General features: G+C 40.9%; 1 pseudogene; it reads left to right on the forward strand.

The window, feature by feature from the left end:
• The first annotated feature begins 16,348 nt into the window (after nucleotides 1-16,348).
• On the forward strand, nucleotides 16,349-16,820 carry LOC118910467 (ubiquitin-40S ribosomal protein S27a-like; annotated as a pseudogene).
• The last annotated feature ends 10,795 nt before the right edge of the window (nucleotides 16,821-27,615 follow it).

The following is a 27,615-nucleotide window of genomic DNA, read 5'->3' on the forward strand; positions in this document are numbered from 1 at the left end:
CTATACTTTTTCTCCATACCTTGATTGGCTTTGGGGATAGTCAATTTAATTTTGCATTTGCCTCGCAATCAGCTGCTCCACCCTCCCTACCGTGATTTTACTACCTCTGGTGACAGCTATCCAACCCCAGGAACACTTCCATCTATAGCAGTCCCTCCAAAATACACTGCAGAGATGGTTTGTGGGGGGTAAACTCTCTCAGCTTTTGCTTATTTGGAAATCGTTTAATCCCTCCTTCAAATTTAAATGATAATCTCGTCGGACAAAGTAATCTTGGTTCCAGGCCCTTCTGCTTCATGGCATTAAGTACCTCATGCCACTCCCTTCTGGCCTGTAAGGTTTCTGCTGAGAAGTCTGATGTTAGCCTGATGGGCTTTCCTTTGTTGTGATCTTATTTATGCCTCTGGCTGCTTTTAACAGTCTGTCCTTATCCTTGATCTTTCCCATTTTAATTACTATGTGTCTTGGTGTTGTCTTCCTTGGGTCCCTTGTGTAGGGGGATCTGTGGATCTCCATGGCCTGAGAGACTATCTCCTTCCCCAGACTGGGGAAGTTTTCAGCAACTACCTCCTCAAAGACACTTTCTATCCCTTTCTCTCTCTCTCTCTTCTCCTGGTGTCCCTATAATGCGAATATTGTTCCGCTTGGATTGGTCACACAGTTCTCTCAATATTCTTTCATTTTTAGAGATCCTTTTTTCTCTCTGTGCCTCAGCTTCTTTGTATTCCTCTTCTCTAGTTTCTATTTCATTTATTGTCTCCTCCACCGTATCCAACCTACTTTTAATACCCTCCATCGTGTTCTTCAACGATTGGATCTCTGACCTGAATTCATTCCTGACTTCTTGAATGTCTTTCCTTACCTCCATTAGCATGTTGATGATTTTTATTTTGAACTCCCTTTCAGGAAGAGTCACGAGGTCCGTATCATTTAAATCTTTCTTGGGAGTTGTATTAATAATTTTACTCTGGACCAGGTTTCTTTGGCGTTTCATGTTTGTATAGGGCGCCCTCTAGTGTCCAGAAGCTCTATCTGGAGCTGCTGAGCCCCTGAAGCAATGTCGGGGGTCGCAGGGGAGCAGTACTGGTGCCTGGGGGTAGGAAAGAGCTGTTCCCTGCCTCCCGGCTCCTGTGCCTGTCTCCACTGTCTGAGCCAGTGGGCCGGTCACACAGGTATGTTTTTGTCCCAGAGCAGCTGGATGTGGATCCCTGCTTTCCACAAGCAGCCGGAATCCCAGTCTCCCCAGGAACTCTGCCTGTATTAACTTTCCAACCCAGCAGTCATGCGAGTCTCATGAAAGCGCCATGAAACGTAGGTTTGTGCTCCCAGTCAGATCTCCGGAGCTGGGTATTTAGCAGTCCCAAGCCTTCCACGCCCTCCCTGCTCCGTTTTTCTTCCTCTCCCACAGGTGAGCTGGGGGGGGAGGGGCTCAGGTCCCACGGAGCCCCAGCTCTGGTACGTCACCCCGTTTGCTGAGGTCTGCTCTTTTCTCCAGGTGTGTGCAGTCTGATCTGACGCATCCTCTTTCCTGTTGCTCTCTCAGGATTAGTTGCTCCAATTAAATTTTCTAATTGTATCCAGTTTTAGGAGGAAGCCTCTGTCTCTCCTCTCACGCCGCCATCTTTAATCCTAAGCATCTATATATATAATTTTGAGACTTCAAAAGCAGTATTACTTCTGACAAAAAAATGTCACTTCTTAAGGTCATGTTCCTGGCATATACAATCTGGTTACTGTGTCAAAATTTATTGAATACAGTGCTTTCTTTGCAGTATTACAAACATGTTTTCAAGTATAGGCTTTTTCTGCCATTTTTTTCCATTTTGATATGATTTTTCTGACATATAGAACACTTTTATATTTTCTTCAGGCTGGACTCCAGAGACGCTGTCTGTGGAGTGGCACACGCAGTGCCTTGGGACCTGCGCGCAGGGGCGGGACTGGCCACCCTGAGCCGCCTGCTCTGGACGTGGAAAAGCCCCTGAGAAAAACCCTGCAGAGGGCGCTTCAGGAGACTGAGAGAGCTCCTCAGGTCCAGGAGAGAAAGGCCCCTTTTCTTAAATGTCCCTTCTGCACCCTGTACTGACACCACTTCCTGCTGGGTCAGCGGGCAGGGGACAAATCTGTGCAGTGGCCAGTTCTGCTCCCACTGAGTAGGGACTGACGCAGATTGAGAACCAAGAGACAACAGATCAATCACCAGCAGAGATCCTTCCCCACACACACTTCACACCCATTTCCACGCTGGGGAAAGGGGTCCTGTGTCTAGTTACTGATCGGAGGCCCTGATGCTCTGGAATTCAATGCCTTGTTTGCCTTGGGGCCTCAGCTCTTTGAGGAGTCCACAAAGAACACAGGGATTTTGTAGATAACCTGGCTTTTTCTCATTGTTAGCATGGTAGTGGTGGTGATGTGTGGCTTTCTCCTTCTTAAAAGGAAGTCGAAACAGAGTGTCAGTAATTCAAGAGCTGGACACTGCAAAGCATCCGTGACTTCCCCGCCATGGGAGCAGGCACCTGCTGATGGGAGCACTAGCTTGTAGGGTCATTCTGATGAGCGGCCCTGCATCTTGGTTGAGCTGCAAATAAGCATACTGTGAAGTACTCATGGTTACACATTAAACCCGATTCTCAAACAGATCCCAGTTGGATGCTTGCAAAGGCACTCCTCACACTACAGTCTGAGATGGCAAAGACCCAGGGGCAGCCTTGACACCTGTCACTGGGAAGTGGACAGGTGATCCGTGATGGGTGTGCACTGCACAGTTCCTGCACCAGTTCAGGAAACAGGTCAGATGTGCCCCATGGCAGTATGGGCACTGAGAGATCCACAGTGCCATGACACCTATCTAAATTAAAATAGTGCATACCCACCACCGGTGCAGACTGTGCAAGAATGGATATGAACCAAAGAACAGGCATTGATGCAGTAGAAAGATTGCCTCTGGGAGCAGAGGAAACGGAACTGGGGAATGAGAACACAAAAAATAAATAATAATGACCAATAAAAATGATAGTCAACAATTACTATATGCTGGATACAGTGCTTTGCACAAATTACGTTTTCTAATCCTCAGAACAACCCTAAGAGATCGAAACTATTATTATCTTCATTTTACAAATGAGGATACTGATGTGCAGAGAAGTGAAATAAACAGCATAATGAGCAACACAAACAGCTAAGTAGTAAATGAAACTGGCAGGTCAATGATGATGAAGGGCCTTAGACTGAGGAGAATGATCAGCTCAATCCTCCATGCTTGACATTTAGTAATAGTAATAATAATTTTTTAAAATATCAACAGTGTCCACAGCTCAAAATAAGCATGAACTGTTTTTCTTACAGTGTTTACCAACATTAGTCTAATCCAAGCCCAACCTAAGCAGCTATAAAAAAAGGCATTCCAAATTACACTGGCATAACTGCATAGTTTATTTTGCTCCTTTTTTAGATCTTATTGGGTATTCTAGCTCAACTCCCATCATGTATTGCTTTACTTCAGTTTTTCATTTTGCTTGCAGACCTGCAGGAAACCCTGTAAAATGTTGTGTAGCAAAGGGAAAGGTCCGAGGTGGAGGTAGTTTTCTGAAATCCCAAAGCCACTGTCCTGAAGAGCTTGGCCTACGGTCCCGTATCCTTACTAACGGCATCCTTAGTTGATCCCAGGCTTTCTGTGTAAGAGTGGCTTTTGCTCTGAGCACTGGCCGTACTGGGCAGCAGGCGCTGAGCTACACTGCATTCCAACAAGCTCACACCACGGCGGCTCTGAATGGCACGTCCATTTGGACTCACAGGGGCTCTGGTTTGCATTATTCCCCGTGTGGACCTGAGCCCCCTCGGCGGCCAGCCTTGGAGAATCGCAGAGGGAAGGGCAGGCCCTGCTTCCTCAGGTCCTGCCAACAGTGCGCACGTCATCACCATTCCCATTTTACAGGCCAAGGGGAAGCACCAGGAAACTGCCATGCTCAGCTCTTCCTGCAAGGCGGAGATTTGAAAATACTTGTCACAGTTGGAATGGTTAAATAAAAATTTATGTTAGAAAGAGGTCTGCAAACTGAGGCAACCTGACCATAGTAAGCGTTTCTCAAATATCTTACAAATAATATTCAGTATGAGGTGCAAGGAAAATATTTGTATTAGGCTGTTGTTGCTATTTCCTTTGCTCGTGTTTGCCACAGTTCGTCCTGTATATTGTCTGGCAATTGAGTAAGTCACTCTTGGCAGCCTGTTTAAGGGCCCTGTGGTGGGGGTCGGTGCTTTCCAGGCCACAGTGTGTGAATTTCAGAACACGTGCTTTGCAATGTAACACAAGTGAAGAGATACTTTTATAACAGGTATACAATAAGGCATTCCTCTTGAAAAATATATCTAGACATACAGCTTGTAGAAATCCTGACAGATCCCAGCTGTTGGCAGGAGAACATAAAAAGTCTGGGTCACTCACACTGGTTCCCTACTGTCTGCAGGGCCCAACCTTTATAGAGAAATCTACTCATTTACAAGCTAGGCAATAATGCTGACTGCCCAGCTGGGAAGCTGTTAAGGGCTGTTTTTTGATTATTCATTCTAAATTTATCTTCCACTTATGCTTGCCTTGATTTTTACTCAGAAAGGCTCCTGCTTTAACTGCATAACCCAAGCTGCTCTGATCAATGGCCAGCGGTCAGGGTCAGCCCACTGGGACTGGCAGAACAGACAGGGCAGGAGGAGGGGCTGGTGGGTTTCCACTTTGCTCCTCGGGTGTGGCTCTGCATCCCAGACCTTCACGGTGCTTGTCCCCTGGAGCAGCCCTCGGGAAACACGTCCTCTCGGGGTCCGGCTAATGTGGGTTCATCCTCTCTTTCACCCCAGGGGTGGCAGTGGCCTCCGGGTTCTGAGACCCGTGCTCGCGCCCTCGTTTATGTCCATGACCCTGCCTGGTTCCTTCAGTAAACTCTGTTCATTTGAATGATGAGGATGATCTGATTGCTGCCTGGATCCCAGTGGTCCAGCTGTCCAAATCCAGCGACTGGGACCATGTGCCCTGGTGTGCTGAGTCATTCATACAGGGGTCAAATCACAAACACATTCACCACAGAGCAAACTACAGCTGTTTTAAATGGAAGATAGCTGGGCTCAGAAAACGTAAAAGCTATTACCGACTTCTGCTCTCTCTCGACTTCTGGAAGCCAAGTTCTCAGAATTTATTCCCTATGATGACTTCCCAGGATTTCTTTCTCCACGAAGGTTTATTGAGTGTTTTTGTTTCTATGAGCCAGGCATGGTGTGAGGAGGCCTCGCTTCACATTTCACTTATTCCGATCAACTTGTTAGTAGCCAAGTAACCTTGAAGCTTCTGCTGATGATCTTGTACTGCATGAGGACTCCCACCCAAGAATTAGGGGGGGTGTTGGCTTTAATGAGGTATGTGTGTGACTTTTTTCCCTCAGTTGAAGTGATGTGTGCTCTTCCAATAATTAGGTTATTGTCCTGAGCTTCACACCTATGCTTCTCTACTTTGGGATTTGGGGCCAGGCTCAGACAACCCCATGTCTCCCTGGGCAGCTAGCTCCATAGTTGGTGCAGCCAACCAGGGGGCCCCTGAGGGGGACGGCATGGGGCGAAGGGTAGAGGATGGTTCCTTCCCATTCCTTGCACCTGAAGACATAGCAGCCACAACCCCATGGTCAGAGGTCCCGGCGGCAGCCCTGCGGGTCCTTTGAAGCTCCAGAAATTCCTGTGCTGAGTGTGTACCCCTTCCTGCTGGGAGGTGGCCAAATCGGGGCCCCTGCACAGGATCTACGTTTTAGTAAGTACCATCTCTTTCCTGTGCCCCCTGAGCTCTAGGGACACTGGTTGCTTCACATGGCTGCTATTCTGCAAGCCCTTAGGGCATTCTTTTTGACATTCCAATTCTGAAATATCAAGTTAGCAATTCTGTAAAACAAATGCTTCTGTTTAATAACTGCTGTGTTTCTCTCTCTCTATTGGTCTCCAACTGATAAAAATGATAAATCCATATACTACCCAAGGACAGCTATTATTAGTATTTTTACCTCTTTCTCCCATCATTTTCTATTGTAAATATTCTTTAGGGCTTATTTTCATGGTTAGGGTCCTATAAATAAAACCAAATACCTGTTTTACTGTGACATCAGAGGGTTATCTTGGACAGATGTTCACCAAATTAAAGTGACCTATATAGGATATTTTATTCATAGATTTGGTCATGTGCTTTATTCAAAATTCAATGGGATGTGGCAACTCAAAGATGTAGGCAATCTTATTCCAAGGCTTTGGTTCACGGAGAGTCAGTACAACACTATGCAGGGGTGCTGTGCGTAGAACCATTAAGCAAACACCAGAGCACAAGATGCAGACACTCCAAGCTCTAGGCTATTTTCGGTCGCAGTCAACATGCTTCGCACTTGTACTGTTCTCTGGCTTTGGTGTCGGCTGGGATTGAATTGCTGCACAACATTTCATGGTGGGTGGACACCCCCAGCGATGACAGCAAGGTGCATGTGGAATGGTCAGGCTTGTGTGAACCGTTCTCCGAGTCCCCCCAGGTATCACTTGGGACATCTGACATGCAGACACCCAGATTCAGGGCAGCTGACCTCCCTGGACGTAAGGGGAGAGGGGGGGAGAAGGTGGGAGGCCTCTGTATCGAGGGCTGACACACATGTGAGGAGAAAAGGCAGGACGGGCTGGAGGAATCCTGGCCGTGCTGATGGGCATCTTTGAGTAAAGCAAAATTTTAAAAGCCAAGGAATATATAATGCCTGGCATGTTATTCATGCACAAATGTTAGTGATTAACGTCCAAATGAGTAAAACACGGCCCACCAAATAAGCACAGATTTTTCAATGAAAATCATATATTTTCTAACCCTAACCACGTGTTTGTTATTAAAACTCAAATTTTATATAATGTGTAAAAAAGAAACAGAAATTAGCAAACCGACCACCCTGAGCACTGGTGTTTCATTGTGAGCTCAGCTACACATTTCTCTTTATTTCTCACATTGTACATTTCTCGATTTTTCACATTATACATTTCTCTGTATTTTTCTCGTTACACATTTCTCTTTATTTCTCACATTACATGTTTCTATTTTTCACAGTGGTAACAAACACATCCGTTGTCTCCTTCCCTCTGGCTTCCGAGACTCAGCCGCTGTGTGTCTCCTGGGTCCGTAATTCAGCGCTCTCTCCCTGAAGGCCCTCCCAGCATAAACCCCTCACAGTGCAAGTCTCCGTGGTGAGCTATGCACGACTCACTGCAGATTTCACCAGGGAGATGAATCAGGTTGTTCATTTTGCACATCCCACCATAAAAAAAACATAAAAATCTCCATTACAACCCATTGTGTCTCTCAAGTACACTATGAATCTCAATCATACGGCTACCCACATTTTCTCTGCCCTTCCTTCATGAGCACCCACCCTCTTCTTCCCAGATATTTCTCAGATATCTCACCATTTTGTTATGCAAAACAGTTCGGTTCTTCCTTAGCTGACACCCCATCATTTAGATGTCCAAACCCATCTTTATGAACAAAATGCCTGTGATTTATTAATTCCCACTCTCTTTAGAAGACGAGCATCTGATGTGTGAAGAGGGCCCTGGGACGCCACACCACTCCACATTTTTTTTCCTCAAACATACATGAAACTGTCCCCCAGAGGAATGTCTGTAGATAAAATATTATCATCTTTTAAGAAAAAAATCCACTTGCTCTTCTAATGTACATAACATTTTTTATTCTCTTATTTCACATAAAATATAATGTGGACATTATAGCAGTTCAAAATGGCTGATAATATCTCTTTTTTGTGGGAATGCTATACAGTTCCTTTAATAAGTCTAGTAAGGAAAGACGTAGAATTGCTTTAACGATCCGTAAGGAGAAGCTTGTATGTGTTGATGTTTTGGTGGAGGAGGTACTGGCCCAACTGGTTAGTTTTTATTGTGCTAAATGCCTAGATTTGGGTTTTAAAGACATGATTTATCAACTGATACTCTCACCAACAGAAGGCAAGCAAACTGTCCCTTTTCACTCTAAAATTAGCACGGCTAGTCTTCATCTCCAACCTCCCATCTAAATATTAAAATGTTATTTTCAAGTACCAAAAAATAATATGCTCCTGTTTTGATTGGAACTCCTTGGACTCTATATAATTTTGGTGAAAATTCTTATCTTGATGACATTGACTTTGATGTTTTCTCTCTGTAGGTCTCACACAACTTTAGGTAAACGTATTCCTGGCAATCTCTGTCATTAGTTTTCATGGCGCCATCACCCATTAGCACCTGCGCGGTGACTTCGAGTGGGCCAGAAGTCTGGCCTGGCGCTGCTGGACACTGTGCCCAGAGCCGCCCCCGGCGGAGGCTCAGCTCTGAGGGACAGTCCTCTCTCAGACTCATTCAGATTGCTGGTCACATCCTGTGCCTGTGGCTGTGGGACGGGGGTCCCTGCTGCTGGCTGTCAAAGTCATGGTCCGCACCTGGGGCCACCTGTCCACGTCACGGGACCCGCCCCTATTCAAAGTCAGCAAGGGAGACTTTCTCTCGTGTTGAACTCCCCTCAAGTTGAATCTCTGCCCCTTCTGTTTCTAACCTTACACCTTGACTTAAGGGCTCATGAGGGGACCTCAGGCCCACTTCCTGTTCTTAAAGTCAGTTTTGCCATATAACATAACCTAATCTCAGGAGAGAACCCTTCACGTTTCAGTTCCAGGGCTTGTGTAGAGGGTGAACACTAATAGGTGGGAATTTGGAGGCTCACATGTTAAAAGCATAAATTGATCTTTTCAAATCTTCTATAGCTATACAAATATTTTGTCTGCCCGAAAATTTAAAAGTTAAAAGTATATTTCATAAGTTCTGCTATTACTGAGGACTTGTCAACCTTTCCCCCATCAATTCTATTGCTGTTTTGTTATTCTGGGACTATTTTATGGTACAGAAACATTTTGGATTCTGTAGACATTTAGCAATCCAGCCACACCATGGCCAGATTTCTGACCTATAGGGCTGTCAGTTAATAAAAATGTTTTAGCTGTTAAGTCTATTATTATTAAATACTGATTCTCTAGTCTCTAATATTACTTATTTTTTCATTCAAGTGTGCATTATCTGATTTTAATGTATTCATACTTTTTTTTTGTTTTAGATAGTGTGTGTTTGGCATGTATTCGATATTTGATCCACAGGGAAGTTTGTCTTGTATTTAATCTGAGCTATGCCTTCTATCTTTGTGCTTGTTTGGGGGGCTTTTTATATTTTATCTCTCATTTCCATGTTTTTCAAACAGAGAGGGTTTGTAGGCTGAATGTACTGTCCAATGTTGATCTGAATTGAACTTAAAGAGAATTATGCTTCAATAGGCTTCTTCATAACCATATGTTTTTGCTAATTTCTTTCATATATGAATAGATTATACCTCATAATGAGCCTTATGAAAATTTTATGATGAGTGTCTGAGAATGGTCAGTTTTCTTTCTTTTCTATTCCTTTCTCCTTTTTTACTGTCTTGCTTTGCTATTATTATCATCTACTTGAACTTCCTTGCAGGAATCTATTTAGTCAATTACCCATTTTATTGATTGTTATACCTTCTTGGTGAGTTGATTCTATCAGTTTTATTGTGAATATGTGATTTTCCTTTTTATCCTTGATTATTTTTCTTGCTTGAAGTTTAATTTTTGTGATATATAATATAGCTACCCCATTTTTGGGGTTGTGTTTTTATTAGTGTTTGCATGGTATATTGTTTATATCTGTTTACATTTAACTATCTATAATTATTTCAAATGGATTTTTATAGACATTTTGTTGGATCTTATTTGTTTTTCTGTTTATACAATTATTTCAACCATCTCTCTCATTTATTTAGAGTGTTTAGAATATTTACATTTAATGCAATTGTCAATTGTATTAATTAGTCACAGTTGAATTTAAGTGTACCCTTTTTTGTTTTCTTTTTATCCTTTTTGGTTTTTTTCTATTTAACTTCTTTCTGCTTTCTTTCTGATTATTTTAATATAATTCAATATACCATTCAAAAAGTTAATAATAGAAATTCAAAATACATGAAGCAAAAACTGATAAAACTGAATGGAGAAATAGAGAAATTCACAATTATACTTTAAGACTTTAATATTTCTCTCTCAGTTGGTAGTCGGTAGAATGAGTAAAAAGAAAATTATCAAAGATATAAAGACTGATCACCAGTTTCAACCAAATCAATATAATTGATATTTATTCACTCCCCAACCAACTAAACAGAATGTACATTCTTTTCAAGTACACATGAAATACTCACCAATACAGACTAAATTTGGGCTCTAAAACAAACTTTAACAAATTTAATAGAATTCAAATGATAAAATATATTCTCCTCCTCAAGAAAATTAAAGTAGACATCAAAGCAGAAAGATATCTGTACAATCTCCAAATATTTGGAAATTAAGCAATATATTTCTGCATAAAACAAGAGTTAGATTAAGATGAATTGATAAATATTTAAACTGAATGAAAATGAAAACACAGCATATCAAAATTTGTGGGATTCAGCTAAAGAGGTGCTTAAAGGAAAATTCATAGCACCAAAATGCTGATATTAGAGAAGAAAGTTTTCAAAACAAAAGTCTGTGCTTTTATCTGAATAAGCAAAGAATAAGCCAAGAAAAAAAAATACTGAATTGAACCCAAAGAAGACAAAATGAAGAAAGTAACAAAAAGAAGATAGTCAATGGAATTAACAACAAAAATTTAAAATAGGAAATTAATTCAACTCAAAAGCTAGCTCTTTGAAAAGATAAACAGGATTGATAAGCTTCAAGCAAGATTCACCAGGAAAAAGAAGAGAGAAAACACAAACTACCAGTATCAGAAATGCAAGGGACCTGTCACTACAGACACAACTGACAGTAACAGGCTGACCGGGGCACACTGAGAACAATGCCACCCTCATAAATCAAACAGCTTATGCAAAATGGACAGACTCCTTGAAGGGCAAGAGCTACCACAACTCCCTCCAGAGGAAACAGATACCCTGAATAGGCCTATGTCTGTTAAAGAAATTGTAAGTATGGTTAAATAAAAAGCTGCAGCCTTATATGGTTTCTACCAAACACTTAATTCAGAAATAATATCAACTCTACACAATCTCTTCCAGAAAATGGGAGGTGAGGGAACCATTCACTACTCACTTTACGAAGCCACCATTACTCAGATATCAAAACCAGATTAAGATTTCACAAGAAAACAAAACTACAACTTAATATCATTATGAACACAGACCCAAAAAACTGATAAATTGAATCCCTTCATAGTTAAAAATAATGATACTCCAGAAGTAAGTGGAGTCACCCTTAAGATCCAAGCCTGATTCAGCAATCAAAAATCAAACCATGTACCCCAGCTTTCAGCCCCACAAAAATAAATCAGTCAAACCAAGAAATTCACCATTATATAAGTTTTTCTCTTGCTGATGTAATAAGCTACCACAAATTTAGTGGCTTACAACAACACAAACATCTGATCCTACAGTTTCTTAGGTTAGAAGTCTGATTTGAGTCTCACTGGGCTAAAAGCAATGTGTCAGAAGGAGAGACTGCATCCTTTCTGGAGGAACTGAGAGAAACCGTTGCCTCGCCATTCCCAGGTCCTCGAGACCACCTGCATCCCTCTGGTCAAGGCCCCTTCCAACATCTCCAAAGCCAACAACAGCAGGTGCGTCCTGCAATAAAGGTCATGGACTAGAATAGCGTCCACAGATGGCTCCATGCCTGCAGTGGATTGAGTTCTATCAAAAGTGTGAAGGAAATCCAAACTATAAAATGAGCTCAAAACAAATCATAAATGTAAATATAAAACATAAACCTCAGAAATGTGTATAAAATATAAACTATACATGAAGCAGATGAGAATACATTTGTGTTGCTGGATTAGGCCAAGGGCCCTTAGGTACAGCATCACAAACAGAATTCATGAATGAAAAATGATAAATTGGATTTCATCAAAACTTTAAAATTTGCTTCACGCGGGACACTAAGAAACAGAAAATATAAATCAGTGATGAGTGGAAAATGCTTGCACAAACATCAGCATGTGAGTATTTGCGGCAGTTTTAGTCTTAATCTCCGAGAACGTGGAACAACTGATCGTCCTTTAGCCTGTGGACGGGTGAGCAGAGACGGCACGTTCTGACCTGGGCAGCTGGGCAGCTGGGCAGCAGAGCGAAGGGACACACCTCCGCTGCACTCGGGCTCTGGGGTGACTCTGCCGTGGCTCACGCTCAGGGAAGAAGCCAAACTCACAAGGCTGCAAAACACAGGATTCCATCTGTACGACAGTCTGGAAAAACAGTTACACGAGTGGAAAACAGCCACGTTGACAGCTGTGGGGGCGGGGGGAGGGGAAAGACTGACTCCGGGGTGGGAGGTGGGGGCGCACCGGGAAACCTGCGGCGAGGGTAACAGGGCGGCTCTGTATCTTGACTGTCATGACGGTTATGACTCCGCATTTGTCAGAACTCAGGATGGTACACCTCAAAGAGTGATTTATATTACATAGAAATTTTTAAATAGGCACATGAAAATTTAAACGATTTAGATGTAACTATAGTGAAAATATCTGATTTGCCTTATGTATTAAAATATCGTAAGCACTATATAGGACTATATATATACATGTATATATATTCTTTATGTATACATTTTGAGGAGTGACATTTTACAATATTTATTCATTGTAGTCAAAGATGCCAATTTTCCAATAGAAAACAATGATTGGGAATTTTCAGATAAATAATATAAGAAAATAGAGTGGTAGTTGATTTGTATATTAAAAAGAGTGTGTTAAGATATAAAATTCAGTAAAATTATTGTATCTCTTTTGAGTCAATATATATTCTTGAATTTTTTTTAATATTACAAAGCATAATGGAGACTAGGTTATATGATATTCAACTCTTCATAGGATTACTGTGATTATGAGAATTTGATTTAATTAGAATTGTTTCATAATAGGAAACAAAATTATTTTTAAGAACCATGACTCTGGCTTAGTTATTAAATTAAATTCAGGCTCTGAATATTTCAATGAAAAGCAAATTGTCCATTTGGCATTTTATCACTTACAAATTTCATGAGGAAGAGCAACTCAAAAATCATATTATAACATGATCCATAATTAGTATTCTCTGATCTAGATAAAATTAAATCCAGACAAAGAAAAAAGTAAGGGAGAAAATGAGATCAAAACTTAATTTTTTCCCACAAAAAAAACACAATTAAGTTTCTCCGTTCACTCATTTATAGGTACAAGTGTTGTGAGCAAACTTTGTCAAGTGAGTGTCCAAATCAGGCCCATTCAGAAGTATTAGAAGTAAAACATCTGAGATGGCAATTATGATAATCCTCTTATGTCTGCTTGTGAAATATTTAGATAGCATCTCCTGCATGAAGGACCAGATCCAATTTGTGAGTTTGCTTCTGTGAAATTGTATCACCACTCTGAGCAATTCCTCGAGTCCAGTGGTTTATCTTTATCATACTCAGTTACTAGTTGAATAGAATGGAAGTTTAAAATTTGGTAATAAAATAGCCATTAGTCGAAGTAGATTTTTTTTTTTGAAATCTCATTAAGTCCACCCTACTACCCAAATTCAGTTGAAAGTAGAAATTTGTTAAATAAGAAATTGGTAACACCATGGTGGCAGGAGAAATCATGCTTATGATCCTGTTGAAAACTATTGTTCCTGCAAAATAATGCCAATCTTGTAACATTAGACTACCACAATATTGAAAAATAAAGTTGTAATAATAATAAAACATGTTAAAAATATATCAGATTTATTTTTTGTAATTCAAGAAGTTTGTATAATAGTGATAAACTCTGTTTTGTCTACATATTGATTTTTTAAGTTTGGGGGGTTATTTTGTGTATATGCACATATATACATGTATTGGCACATATTAGAATTATGTGTTAATATATATTAACATGCATTATATCATAGAGATACTCTACGCATGTCTCTCTCATACGCACGTATATTTCTCAACATTTTCCTCGATGTACAGCTGTGTGCACCCGCCTTGAGCCCTGCGGCCCCAGCCAATGAGGCTCAGCCTCCCGGAACATGTTGTCTCTTCTGTGTCCATGAACTATTTCAATCATTTGTCTCAAATCTCCTGTTTTTTCTTCCTCCTCTGCCTCCGTCTGTCCATCCTGCCTTTCTTCCTTCTTTCTGCTTTTTTAATCAGAACCTGTTGAACACATTCTGTTTTCCAGGCTCTATGCTAAAGGTAGGCAACATTTAGTCTTTTTGTGTGTGTGTTTGTTTCCAGGAGACAAAAACATGGAAAACGCCAAGTCTCCTGCTCTGAGGAAGAGTAAGGGAGGGGCCCATCAACAGCCTACTGCTGCAAAACGGGGCGTCAGGCCGCTACACCACAGGAAGGCGCAGTTCTCGGGGCTCAGAAGTGACGTGGAGCACTTGTCAGACGTTCATGCGTGAGTATGAATGCTGATAATCAAGAGGGAATTCAAGCAGACTTAACCACACAAGCAAAAAAAAAAAAAAATGTCCAGAAATCCATGATCTGCTCTGAGAACAGGGAGCAGTCTGATCAGCTGCAGCAAGGCAGACAGACTTCAAATAATAAATACTTTAAGGCTTTGCAGGTCAGATGGTCTCTGCTGCAACTACTCAACTCTGCCGCGTGTGAAAACAGCCATACACTGTGCCTAAACCAACAGCCATTGTTGTGTTCCAATAAAACTTTATGTGCAGAAGCTTGTGCTGAGCAGCTTTGATCCAGGGCCACAGCGCGCTGACCATGGCTCAAAGGCTGCATCTCCCTCGTGAGCCCAGCAAATCATATCTTCTTTGTTAAATTTGATGAAACTGGGTTACCAGTATGCAAATAATAATCCTTTGTAGTTAAAGATTCTACCCCTAGATTTATGTTCTTCTGAATTCCTTTTTAAATAATTTTATTTACCTCCTTCCGGACTATTTATACAAGTGAATATAGAGCCAAATCGCTACTAATCAATCACTTTACAGCAAAAAAATTTGCTGATAGGCATGTGAACATAGCTCTGAGGATAAGTATAGGATTTTGATTAAAAATATATATTCGAAGTAAATATGACCTTGCTGCTACATTTATAACATATCTACATCCTCTGTAATTAGAATGAAAATGATGAAATACAAGGTGTTACTTTCAAAGTACAGCATAGACTAGGAAAATGATAACTCTTTGCTTTAAATGTTATTCTACCTTTTTCCAATTCTTTTTTTTTCCAGTTTTATTATGTTCACGTATATAAATATCAAATTTGGGGTAACCCTTGGAAATGCTAATCTAACCAGCCTGATCCTTTTGATACGCAGAAGAACCTTATTAATCAATAGGTGGAGTTTACAGTGTGCTATACAATTAATTAACTTAGCTACTGTTCCAGCAATCAACCAACTTTTTGTGTGGGTTATCATGCTTAACATTTTAATATATTACAGTTAGATTATCCACCTCTTCAATACACCAAACACATTTAATGAAATTGGAAAGTTGAAGTTTATAAAAACTTTCTGCAGTTTATTATTCAAAAGCCTGTAGCTTTCATTATGGATGATATAAACTGGAGAAAATTTAAACGCCAACGTTCAAGAGCACTGTTCACCTGAATGAGGCACTTAATTTAAAGTGAGTAAGAGATAAATAGAGGATATTTTTCTTTAAGCATCACTTTTTCTAAATGTCTTCAAAACAAAGTGAGTCAGGTGGTGAAGAGCAGGACTAAGTATAATGGAGAATGACAAATGGGTTTTGGAGACTTTGAGGAAATATTTTAAATCAATAATTAATGATAATCACAGGCTTGCAACCTGCCAGCCACTATGTTAAACATACTTCATCACATTTAACGCTCACAGTATTATTGTCCAATATAGAAACACAAATTTTATCATGCCAAAGTTACATCATTTGCCCAGAGTCACAGATCAATCTTTGGCAATATCAAAAGTTTGTGCATCTAATACCATGACACCAGTTCTAACCTCTGTGGCAGACTATCAGGGTAAAGAAAAAGAGAGGAGAATGTGGGTCTTCAGATCGAGTGTTGGACTTGGGCTAAGGTCAGCCATTTGGCTAGAACTCCTGGTACATATTAATGCAACAAGGAATCTATATGTCTCAAACCTTTCATAATTGCAAATAAACTCATCTAAGTTATTTATTTTTGCCATTTATTTTGTTTATGAAACTCACTTACTGAAACTAAATGTTGTTTTGTGATCTTAAAAACCAAGGAGGAACTTATCCAACCCACCACTGCCAAGATGTAAATTTTTATAAAATCCCTTAGAGGAACACCTTCATTCCCAAGGTTGAAACATAGATACAATAAAAAAATGTAAGGACCAGGATCCAGGATAAGGAAGGAATTCCAGAAGATAGCAAGGACTCATCTTTTCTGGCAAGCAACTAAAAGAGGGACATAATTTGTCTGACTACAGCATTCAAAAGAAGCCCACTCCTCACCTTGTGTTAAGACTCTGTGGTAGAGCTAAATAACAAAGGAAGAAACCTTACACCACTCCCAGGGAGGATAAGCATCTGAGAAAGAAGGTCCATTTGGCTGCCCTGATGTACTATAGGATGGATGAGAATGGCAAAATTCATCCCCTTTGTTAGAAGTGCTCTGCAGATGAATGATGTGATGTGGGAGTTTTTACAGCCAGTCACTCTGATGGACATAATTGCGGCAAATGCTGTCTGAGCTACTTCTTCAGCAAATTGGAAGATAAGTAATCACGTGTGGCTTAGCAAAAGACATGAACTAAAAAAAAAAAAATCAAGGAGGAGAAGATAACACCCTGAAAGTCTGCCTTGTACTTTCATGGGAGAGCCACGTGGTGAGCCTCAAGCTGTGACCTGCAAGAGGAACAAGGGGAAGGGGGCCTGGGAACCAAGAGCAGAGGCAAGAAGGAGAGCCTTTGGTTGAAGACAAGTGCGTGGGGTCCCTGGCAAGCACCTCGCCCCGGGGTGACCTAGAGTGCTAAGGACTCCCCGTTGAAAATTTGTTTCTGATGGATGCTGGCACTCAAGCCCTATTGAGAACATGAAGGAAGTATGAGCAAACCATACAGAAACAAAGTTGGCACTAGCGCCCATTGACCTGCACCATCAATCATGGCGCTGCGTTGCTCTGATGAACAGGAGATGTGGGGCAAGACTCACTGTCTAAAGTTTATCCTGTATCCAGTATGGTTGCCTTCACACACTGAATGGAGCTCCACTCTTGGGTACCTTAACCACCACCACCTAAAATTTTTAGCTCTTTTTCCTTTAAGCCACAATCATATGGTAGGTGTTATTTAACAAACCCTAGAACATTAATATTGCTCAGGAAATTCCAATTTATTAATGCTTTTTGTTTTATAGAATCAACTATTAAAGAGATGAATGAATTAAAGGAAAAGCATTTCAGATAGATGCAGAAAGTTGAGAATCACTAAATTGTGTGTAAAACCAATTAAATACGTCTAGTTCCACTCATCACATCCCTTTTAAGATGTACGTCCCCAGTGACCCCTGAGGGTGCTACTTACAGAGCTTGGCAATCACTCTGCTCTTCCGTGTTCTGCCTTTTATGCGTTTCTCTTACCCCACAACTTCCAAAGAGAAGTTATTCCAAAATGGGGCTTGAAGAAGCTTAAAATGCTTTGGATAAACAACAAGGACAAAAACAGTCACTCTGGACCACAGAAAGTTCGTGGTTACCCATTCTGTTATTTTCATTGAAAGTAAAATGTGTTCCAGCAAAAATGTCAAGGCTTAGAGGGAAACGTACCTTAATGGTAAGTCATATAAAACAAACCCCAAAAAAAGACCAAAATTCATTAAAGGAACAACCAAGAAGGTCTAAGAGAATCTATTAATATATATATGCATGTATCTCATTGTGAGACTTTGGTTTTGTCAAGTTAAAGGATTTCTTCCAGTGCAAATAAAATTGTTATGTAAGTACATTGTCATTAAACCTGATAATGGATTTATATCATTTATGTTTGAAAATCTAGAGATGATCTATGGGTAGTACAAGTTCAGACTCAGAAATAAAAATAGGTTAGGACTTAGTACTCTGCTTCATTCAAATCAGATTGCTAAAGATAAAGAAAAGCATACTGCTTAGTGAAACCAAAGACTCTGTTTGGATGAATCAGGCTATAATGACTGGCATTTTAAAGTTATCACCAGTACAGGAGACATTAAAATTGGCCCAAGTTCCTAGGTGTAGTTAGAAGGTGGTGACTGAACATTCAGTGAAGCTCACCTGGGAAGTGTGAATCTTCAGCTTCACAGTCTTTGTGAACAAGCACATGCCAGCAGTTAAGATTTAAGTCAACATTTAATAAATTATGGTGGAGTAAAATCATAGTATACATTTCTCCTTCCCTGATAAGGGTTCAGGAGCTAACCTTAAATATGTTCACAACACAGGCTTTTGATTACAGGTAAGTTAACTTTAGTCTGCGTACAGAATCCCCATTTGCTGAAGAGACAAAACACTCCAAGATTTAAACTACCATGCTAGCATAATAAAAAAACAACAGGACTCTAAGTTATCTAAGAAGATAACAAGTGGTTGGGCGCAAAAGAAGTTGAAGTGATATGTGAAATTGTCCTCGAGATAATTCTGGAAAAAAGCTCCAGCTGTGTCTCCTTTGGGACACGTGGCAGGGTTGTACTTCTCAGATGTCCTGAGTTTGGGTGTGGACAAGCCGTCAACTGGAGCAGAAGTGTTAAGAGCTGCTACAAGTTTTGACACATTTCCCTTCATTTCTAGCAAGGTTGCCAACAGTTTGAGGAGGGAGACTTTCCCCTTGGCTGGGCCTCCGGCTGCCTTTGCTGAGGAGAGCCCGCCTGCTAACCTGCAAGGGGCATGACACAGGAGTGAAAAATAAATCGTGGTTTTTAAGCCACATAATTTGCAGGTTACCCGATCTTGAGGCCTAAACTAGCCTATCTGACAAAGGCATGTGGCAAAAGTTTCTTTGAAGAATCAAAATGAAATAGAGTCATTTTCAGATAAATAAAAATGGATTGTATTTTCTCCTCAACACACCTTCACAAAAAGAATTTCTAAAGGATGTACTTTAGGGAAAGTCTGAAATATGAAAAGAATAGTGAGCAAAGAAATTTGTAAACAAATATGCTCTGAATAAAATAATAATTATGACAATGTATGATGTGTGAGTGATTAGATTATTAAAATACTGACCACAAAGTTAACATTAGTACAAGAGTCAGGAGAAGATTCTACTGCTGACTAGTCACTGAGTTAACATTAAAAAATTCTAGATTTTTTTAAGATTAAGTACACATGACAATATTTCAGGGGAACCACCAACAGCAAAATGTATGACCTTGCAAACAGTGAAGCTGCAAAATAAAATGAAAAAAACAAAAATAAAAACTACATATTCCATTCAAAATATAAAATAAAGTGAAGAAAGAAAACGGCAATAAGAGCACAAAAGAAGAGCACAGAAAAAGATATACGTACATCAGTACTTCCAATAAATATAAATATATTAGATTTTCTAGGTAAAGTTTAAGGGTTTTAAAATCAAATTAAAAAATAATGTATCTAAACACTACTTTACAGGGTATAAATATAAACTATAAGGACAGAAAGAAGAAAAACACATGGTAGATGCTCAACCTTTCTCAACATTTTCCCCTCTGGGCATTTCCTGAGTACTAACAGCAGACTGAGAAATTGAGAGAAAATTAATCTCAGACCTGGGCAGCTTCCAAAGGGCTGGAGAGACGAAACCTGAACACCCTATAGCTTGAAGTCTGGTCACAGAGCACGTGAAGGGTCCGAGAATGGGAATGACGAGAGACAGCTCTAGGCTGAGGACCCCACCCGGCCATTCTGAGCGGGCTGTCCCGGACCGGGGCCAGGTCAGCCCAGGCTATGGGCAGCTTGCCTCGGCCACACTGCTGTTTCCTGTTTTCAGCGCAGGCGCATGTTAGTTCAGTAGTGGAGCGGGGCGGGTACAGGAGCACCTCACTTCCCTTCACTGCAGGAGAATCAGAAACAGAAAATTGCTTCATGATTTCTTTCCCCCTTCCCATAAGGCATCTTCCCTTCCAAGATGGATAAAATCAAGATACCTGTGATCTTACCTGAAGCCTCGCAGTTCAGAGCAGGAACTCTTAGGACAAGGACAAAGAAGTAAAGGAATGAAATCCCACCTTGGCACTCACTGGGAACACCAGCATTGAGCGACTGACAGTGGTCAATAGTGTTCCTTCCTGATTTGATTTCGGTACAGTTTCTTTAGCCTGCTTTTGCCCTATATCCCTTATTAATAGAAACCCTTCAGTAACTTCCAGAAACTCAAGAATAGGCACTATTGTTTTCAAAATAGGATTGCATCATAAACCATCTTAAATTGATTCTCCAAGAATATACCTCATCTGTGTTACCTGTCACACTTCCATATACAGGTAACCGATAAATACAAGTGTAACACCTATTACCCGCATTGTCTTTAAACTTTTGAAGACTGAGCCCATGGTCAAATTGACATCAGCTTTCCACACTGGCTCAGTGTCCTTACCAGTCCCCTTAAGGCCACGGACTCTCCATGCTTTCCTAGAAAAGCCTGCTGAGATCAGTTACACCAGCTTCTGTTCTGTGAACCAGCTCATGTGGTTTTGCTCCCCACCATTACAAGCATTCAATCTGAGGCTTGTTTTGCACTTCTTGTGGCTTGAGGATGGTCACTTGCTTCCCTAGGCCAACCTGCATAAAGCTTCAAAGTCTGAACATCTGAACTACGCACTATCCTGCCTCCTTGAACTCCAGCTACCTCAGACTTTCAGCAGTAGCTCTGGGCTCATCAGTCTGTGTAGAATTGAAGGTTGGGTGGACCTGGGATAAAAATATCAGCAAGAAGGATAGATACAGCTGGACGACGGACCTCAAGGGCAAAGACCTCAGCTTTGGATCTTCTCCAAGGAAAGAAAAAGGAAGGCCGGTGTGGGGGACACAGAGAGTGAGGAGGAGGGAGGGATCAGAGGTTACCCAGGGAAGAGTGGGGTCCTCTAGGACCTGATGGGCCCTGAGAAGGACTCTGGATTTTACTTTATTCAAAATGTATTCTTACTGCTAAAGAAGCCATGGAAAAGTTTAGGGAGAAAAATGAATGAACATGCTTTACCTGTTTAAAACTTCCCTATTGCTGGAGTGAGAATAAATTACAGTCAGATAGACTGGAAGCAGGTAACTTTGGAACCCCTTGTGGAAGTCCAACTAAGAGGCTTTTCTATTGCAAAAGAAATAAAGGATATGGTCTGTTCAAGAAGAAAAAAATAAACACTAGTGCCAGGAAAAAAGTGTTGTGACTGGCAAAGGAGTAGGATTTTCCCTCTTGAGGAGGGGGAGGATGGGAGGACGGGCAAGAAGAGTGGATGCCAGAGTAAAGGCCCAGGAGGGCCTGAGAGCAAAGGGCTCTAAGAGCAGGAAAAAGAGAAAACCGGCGTGAGGCAACTGACCTGCAGGGTCTTCCACAAAGCGTTTATGAAATATGAACATTTGTTATTCATGCTGCTCCTCCTCTTCGACTAACCTATAAAACAATTCAGTGAACATCTCAACAAACTCCTGCTGGGAATCCTAATCTTCAGAGAAATGATTCTGATCTGGTGTCGGCCTGTGGAAAAGGGCAACGCTCACATTGCTTGCTCCCAACTCTTGCTCCTTGAGGGGCTGAGTTTGACACTGCATCGTCATGTGTCCTTTACCAAATCATCGAGTCTCTCTCATTGGTAAAATGAGGGAGTTGAATTAGTTCTAATTTGTTTCTCATTATAATACAAAATTAGAACATATTCCAATATTCCTTCTACCTAAAGATACTCTGTGATTAAATGTTCGTTGATAAATGGAGTCAATTAAAATATACTGTGACTAGTATATGGGGCTGAATGACCAGATGGACGGATGGTGGTAGAATTCAATGAGACAGGAAAGGTAATGAGAGATGAACAGGTGTGAGTGAGAGCATGCTTTGACCCGGACATACTGTGTGAGATCCCCATTGGGCAGCCTTAGTAGTGTCCAAGTGGAAGGGCAGGTAAACAATTACATATAAGAATCTGGAGCTCAGGAAAGAGGTCTAAGTGAAAAATATCCATCATAGTTTTTGACTCATAGGTAGTGTACTGAACTATTTGTGTTTACTTCAGCAAAATAATTTTATTGAGTGATATGCAAATACTAGTCAAAGAGAATTATTGCAGCCTAGCTTATTCATAATAGGAAGGAGGAAAAAAAACAATAAAAAGTCATCTAGAGGCAGTATAATTAAAAATAATGACATCTCCATGCAGTGGAATCATATGCAACCATTTAAAATCATATTTATAAGAATTTGTCATAAATAGAGGAAACAGTATGTTCCAGTAGTAAGTAAAAGACTTATGGGATGAACAACTGAAATCAATATAAAATTTTTAAAGTCCAAAGAAAAAAACACTAGAAAGAATAGTAACAAAATGGCAGAAATTATCTCTTTGTGATGGAAACATGGGTGAGCAAAATAAAAATTCTCCATATGTTTGAGTTTTCAAGACACACTACGCTGAGTATTTATTAACTAAATTATTCAATTATTTTAAAAGAAAAAAAATCTCCTAGTTACCTATTATTATAGATAGCTGGAGATGAGTTACTAATAGCCTTGCTTTGGCAATTGCTAAGGGAAAGCAATAAGACAAATTGACCACCTCATGAGAAAAATTTAATAAATAGGAGTCTCTGCTGATGGATGGCATCGATTGTGTTTTATTGGAATGAGGCTTCCAGAGCCCAGTTGGCTGACGTGTAATCAGCTCTATCTTTACTTCAGTGTTAATAAACATTTGACTTCTCCACTCTGGACACTGCTCCAATGGTCTTACCGCACCATCGACCTTGCAGACAAACACAGGGACCCTTGACCTTTGCCATCGATTGCCTTTCATGCTTATTGGGTGATTCACACTAAAGCCATCCCCATTTCTTTTCCGTTAGAAAAAAGGCACTCAATTTAAATCAATAATGCAAATGTGATGGGTTTGAAAGACTCTCATGAAAAGATTCATTGATTAAAGAATTGCAGAGAATTGTTGCTTTTCATCTGTTTTGCAGGAAATGCACAGAGGAGGACTGTCTCCTGAATGGGATGCACTGAAAATACGTAATGAAATAAGAGAAAGAAGAAATGATATCATCATCTCTTAGTTAGGAAATCGTCATTGTTTTTCAGCACATTGTGGATGTGGAGTAGTAATATCTTGCTCACAAGTTTTTCATGAGGATTTAGTGAACTATATGAAAAACATGCCTGTCAGGTACCCGGCTGACGACAGTTACTCCTACTTTTCTCTGTATTTTCCAGTTCCTTCTTCCCCTCTGCTAGAAAGCATTAAAAAAAAAAAGAAAACTGTCTTTCTGACAACTCCCTTCAAACTATCTCCCTCTTTGAATTTCCCAGGCTAGCCAGTCTATTCTTACGATTGCTCGGGTCAAAAACTCAGCGACCTTCTCTTTTCATCTCACTTTTATACCCAACACATCAGCGAATATTTCTGCTCTACCTTTAAAATCCACCCATAACCCTGCGTTCTTCCTTGATTCCTGGACCATCACCAACCACAGCCTGCTCACACCGCCATCCCTCCCCTGGACGACTGAGATCCCTCTCTGTTGTCCCACCTCCCGCCCCAGCGCCCCTGCTGTCATTCCTTAGAAAAGCAGGTAGAGTGGTCTTCATAAAACACAAGTCAGATCATCCCACTCCTCTTCCCAAAACTCCCTGCGGCTTACCACGTCAAGCCAAGGAAGAGCTGAAAATGGGGCATTTGATTCCATGTTTATACTTCATTTCTGGGCAAGACACAAATTGTAGCTCCCTTGTTCAGCACATGGCATTATGGGAAAAGGATGAGGAAGGAAAGGAGGTGACAACATAAGAAGTGAAGTGGGGAGAGCTTGATTCTCCTGCTTCTGCTCCTGAGGCCTTATTTTTGTTCCCAGCCTTGCACAATGCTTGTTACAGCCGCCCTCGGATGACCTTAAACTCTGCAGGGCGAGCACACGGCTTACCTCCCCTTCTCAGGAACGAAGCCTGTTGACAGAGAACACATTGAGCTCTGCCAGTGAGCTGCGAATGTTTGAAAGACGTTCCCCCTGATACAAGACAGATCCACCTAAATCGGAAGACCTGAGGAGCTGGCACTTGATCCATTTACAGGGAGTGCTGTTGAGCATTACAGAAAATGAGTGTGTGAGTGTCTAAGTGTGTGTGTGTGTGTGTGTTGTATTTCAACCATGATCAAACACCACCTACTGTGGGTGAGCAGCCAGTGGGGACACAGAGGCTGTGGGAAAGGTGCCTGCCTTTCTGAACAATGAGTAGAGACTTCCTTGGTATTTCTAGACCCTTCCAGAATGCTCTTTTGGACTATACTTCTGAAAGGCAGCAGGATTCAAAAGTTAACCTTTTAAGAAAAATAACAAGAACAACTTAGTCTGGTTTTGGATTTCTACTTCATGAGTTAAATGACAGAAAACAACGTAATCATAGCTAGAGAGTTTTGAAGAAGAAAAGGTTTGACCATTGACCATTCTAATTCCAAAAAGGACACCAAAAAAAGGTTATTTTCCTAGTAAGCATATTGACCATGTATTCCAATCAGCTAGTCAATAAAACAATGAAGCCACAAAGGTAAACATTCTGACAAAGGAGTTAGGGGGATCAAAGAGGCTTCCGAAAGATCCAAGTCAGTAAAAAAGCATGATACAAATGAAAACATAGGTAACAGCTTAAATAAAATATAAAACCATAGATTAGTTATAAAAGGCTAGGACAAAAATCCCTGAGCACCTGCCTCTGACCCCTGCTATGTTTTGCAGAGAAGGAGTATATGACCTAATTGAGCTGAACGTACCATCTTCCCTGGGCTTTTTTTTTTACTTGGAACAGAGAGAGAAGAGATCCCTTCCTCCAGCCATGAATCAGGATGTGCGGTGTCCACCGTCCTGGATGCGTGGAGGACGCCAGCCTGAGGATCAGCCAGCGCGCCCAGAAGACCACTGAGGCCGGGTCCTTGTGTCGCCCGTGTTGCCTCTGAGGACTTGTGCAAACATTGCCACTTCATCACCCAGTCTTCTAGGCCAAGTCTAAGCCAATAAATTCCCTTTGCACCTCAGCTCCTATCACTTGTAACCAAAGAACAGGGACTGAGGCAAAGCATTACAGACTTTTAAAAAGAAGATTTGTAGCCTCCAAATCACCAGAGGAAAAAAAAAATGTAAAAGATAACACATACAGAAAGCAAAATTTGAAAGCAAAGTTATAAGTATGTTAGGCTAAAAATAGAAAAACAACATATAAAAGGAAGGTCGCCTTAACCTGTTTTGGAATTATTTTAAATGAAACACTCTATAAGAAAATCTGACTGGGTAAAAGAAAGTCCAAGTAACATACAAAGTGGGCGAGCGCACATGGGTGTGCTGTGTGGGTGCAGACGGTCTAAAGAGCAGAGGGAGAAATATTGTTGGAAAGCAAAGTCTCAGGTAAAAGCATAATGATTAACAAAGTATCATTTAAGTTGATGATGGGTGTAGTCAAGAAAGCTCTGAGGAACAATTATGTTCTGTTTAGTTTTACTTAGAAATACTTAAAGCAAACTTTTTTTAGGGGGATTCAAGGAAATGGTGGTAGGAACCCCACAGTAACACCAGATATCACCACACCACACTCAGTCTTAGAAAAATCAAGTAGGCAAAATAAAAGGAATTGTAATAATATAATTGTACAAATTCTTCGTGTGTGTACATATTTATATGTACAGCCTAAGGACAAAGAATAGATTTCCTTTCAAGCTAAGTGGAATACAAAAAATAATACTTTAAAAAGGAAGAGTGTTTAAAAATTTCATTCAGCTTATCTAGAATGGATCACCAGAGCTTTGTTACAATTTTACAGCCGGAAAGTTCAAAGGGCATGGATGTAATAGCCTCTCACATTGTAAATATTCCCTGTCATTCTTTCTCATGAAGAAATGTCTCCCTGTAAAGTTCCTTTCCTAGAGGACAGTTGTTGAGAATTAAAAGGCTCACAAAACCTTTATCTGAAAGAATTCCAAGGTACACATTTCTACCATGAGTGCTGTCTGGGGCACCATCAAAGGGCCACGCTGGCATGAAGTGAGCTCGGCCTGTTAAACATTTACTTGCTCCCTCACTGAAAGCTCATCGAATAAATATTTATTTTGTGCTGGCCAAGTACCAGGCACCAGATTTGCCAGTGGGTGCACAGGAATGAGCAATGGGGTTTCACATCCCTTAAGTTATCACATAAGTTTTGAAAGCGTTATGAAGAAAAGGACCAGAATGCCAATGATCTTAAAAGACCAAAAATATGCACAATAATGAAAGTGAGAAGCAGAACATTCAAGGCAGAAATGCCTAAGCTCATCACAGCAAATGGCTACCTAAGGCCTGGCCTGAAATTTCCTGTTTACAATGGAAATACCAATGCCAACTTTACAGGATTGGGGTGAGGAATAAATGTAATGATATAAAGCGATCACTTGGCACATAATAGCTACTCTGTGAATGCTCATAAGTAGAGGGTGGACAAAGAAGTTCACAGGCTTTGAGCAGATGGGGTTCAGACCTTGCTTTCCAATTACTTCACTTCTTTGTCTCTGTTCTATAAAGGGAGGATACAAATATTAATTTGAACCATATGAAATTGCTGACATTTGACAACTGCTGACACAGAACAATACCAATCGCACACAGTTGAACTGACACCTATCTTGGGGAGCTGTGAAGGGTTGATGACATAATACATAATGACAGCCTGGTTCCTGGCACAGAGCACATGCTCAGACTCTAACAGGTGACCTTTCTTCTATGTCCAAATGTTTGAATCATCGGTATGAAAAATGGAAGTGCACAGTTGCAGGCACAGATTCCTAAAGTCTGGGCTCCTCTTTCTTTACTGCCAAGCCTCTGAGAAGCAGGGCAAACAGCAAGCAGACCCGGTGAGCACGGGAGACGGGTGACCAGCTGAATCCCCAGAGGACAGTCCCACGCGCACAGTTGCAGGCTGCTCTGGCTTCTCAGAAAGAGAGCTGAGAACCCGTTTTGCTTCTGCCCCGGGAGGCTGTCTAACTTGCAGAAAAATACACACAGAACAACTTTAAATACTAGCAGTGTGCAATTAAAATCCACCTTCAACTCTGTTCCAACACACTGTGTGAACTCCCTCGCTAAGCCAGCACCAGTCCAGACACGGCGTCTTGTGCATCAATGCCTGCCTGGACCATCTGTGTCACTGCCCAGCGCCAGGTGAAGGGTCATGACCACACCGACATGTAATGCTACCTGGCATGGATGTGCAGCGTGTTGCCTGGCCCCATGACTGAGCAGTAGAATCAAGACTGAATGAGGGTAACAAAATTTTTAAAAATTAAAAAAATAAAGACCGAATGAGAGTCTGCCAAATCTTCCTACATGTGTAGACAGCAAAAC

The sequence above is a fragment of the Manis pentadactyla genome, chromosome 2, assembly GCF_030020395.1.
Source record: "Manis pentadactyla isolate mManPen7 chromosome 2, mManPen7.hap1, whole genome shotgun sequence".
Classification (NCBI taxonomy): domain Eukaryota; kingdom Metazoa; phylum Chordata; class Mammalia; order Pholidota; family Manidae; genus Manis; species Manis pentadactyla.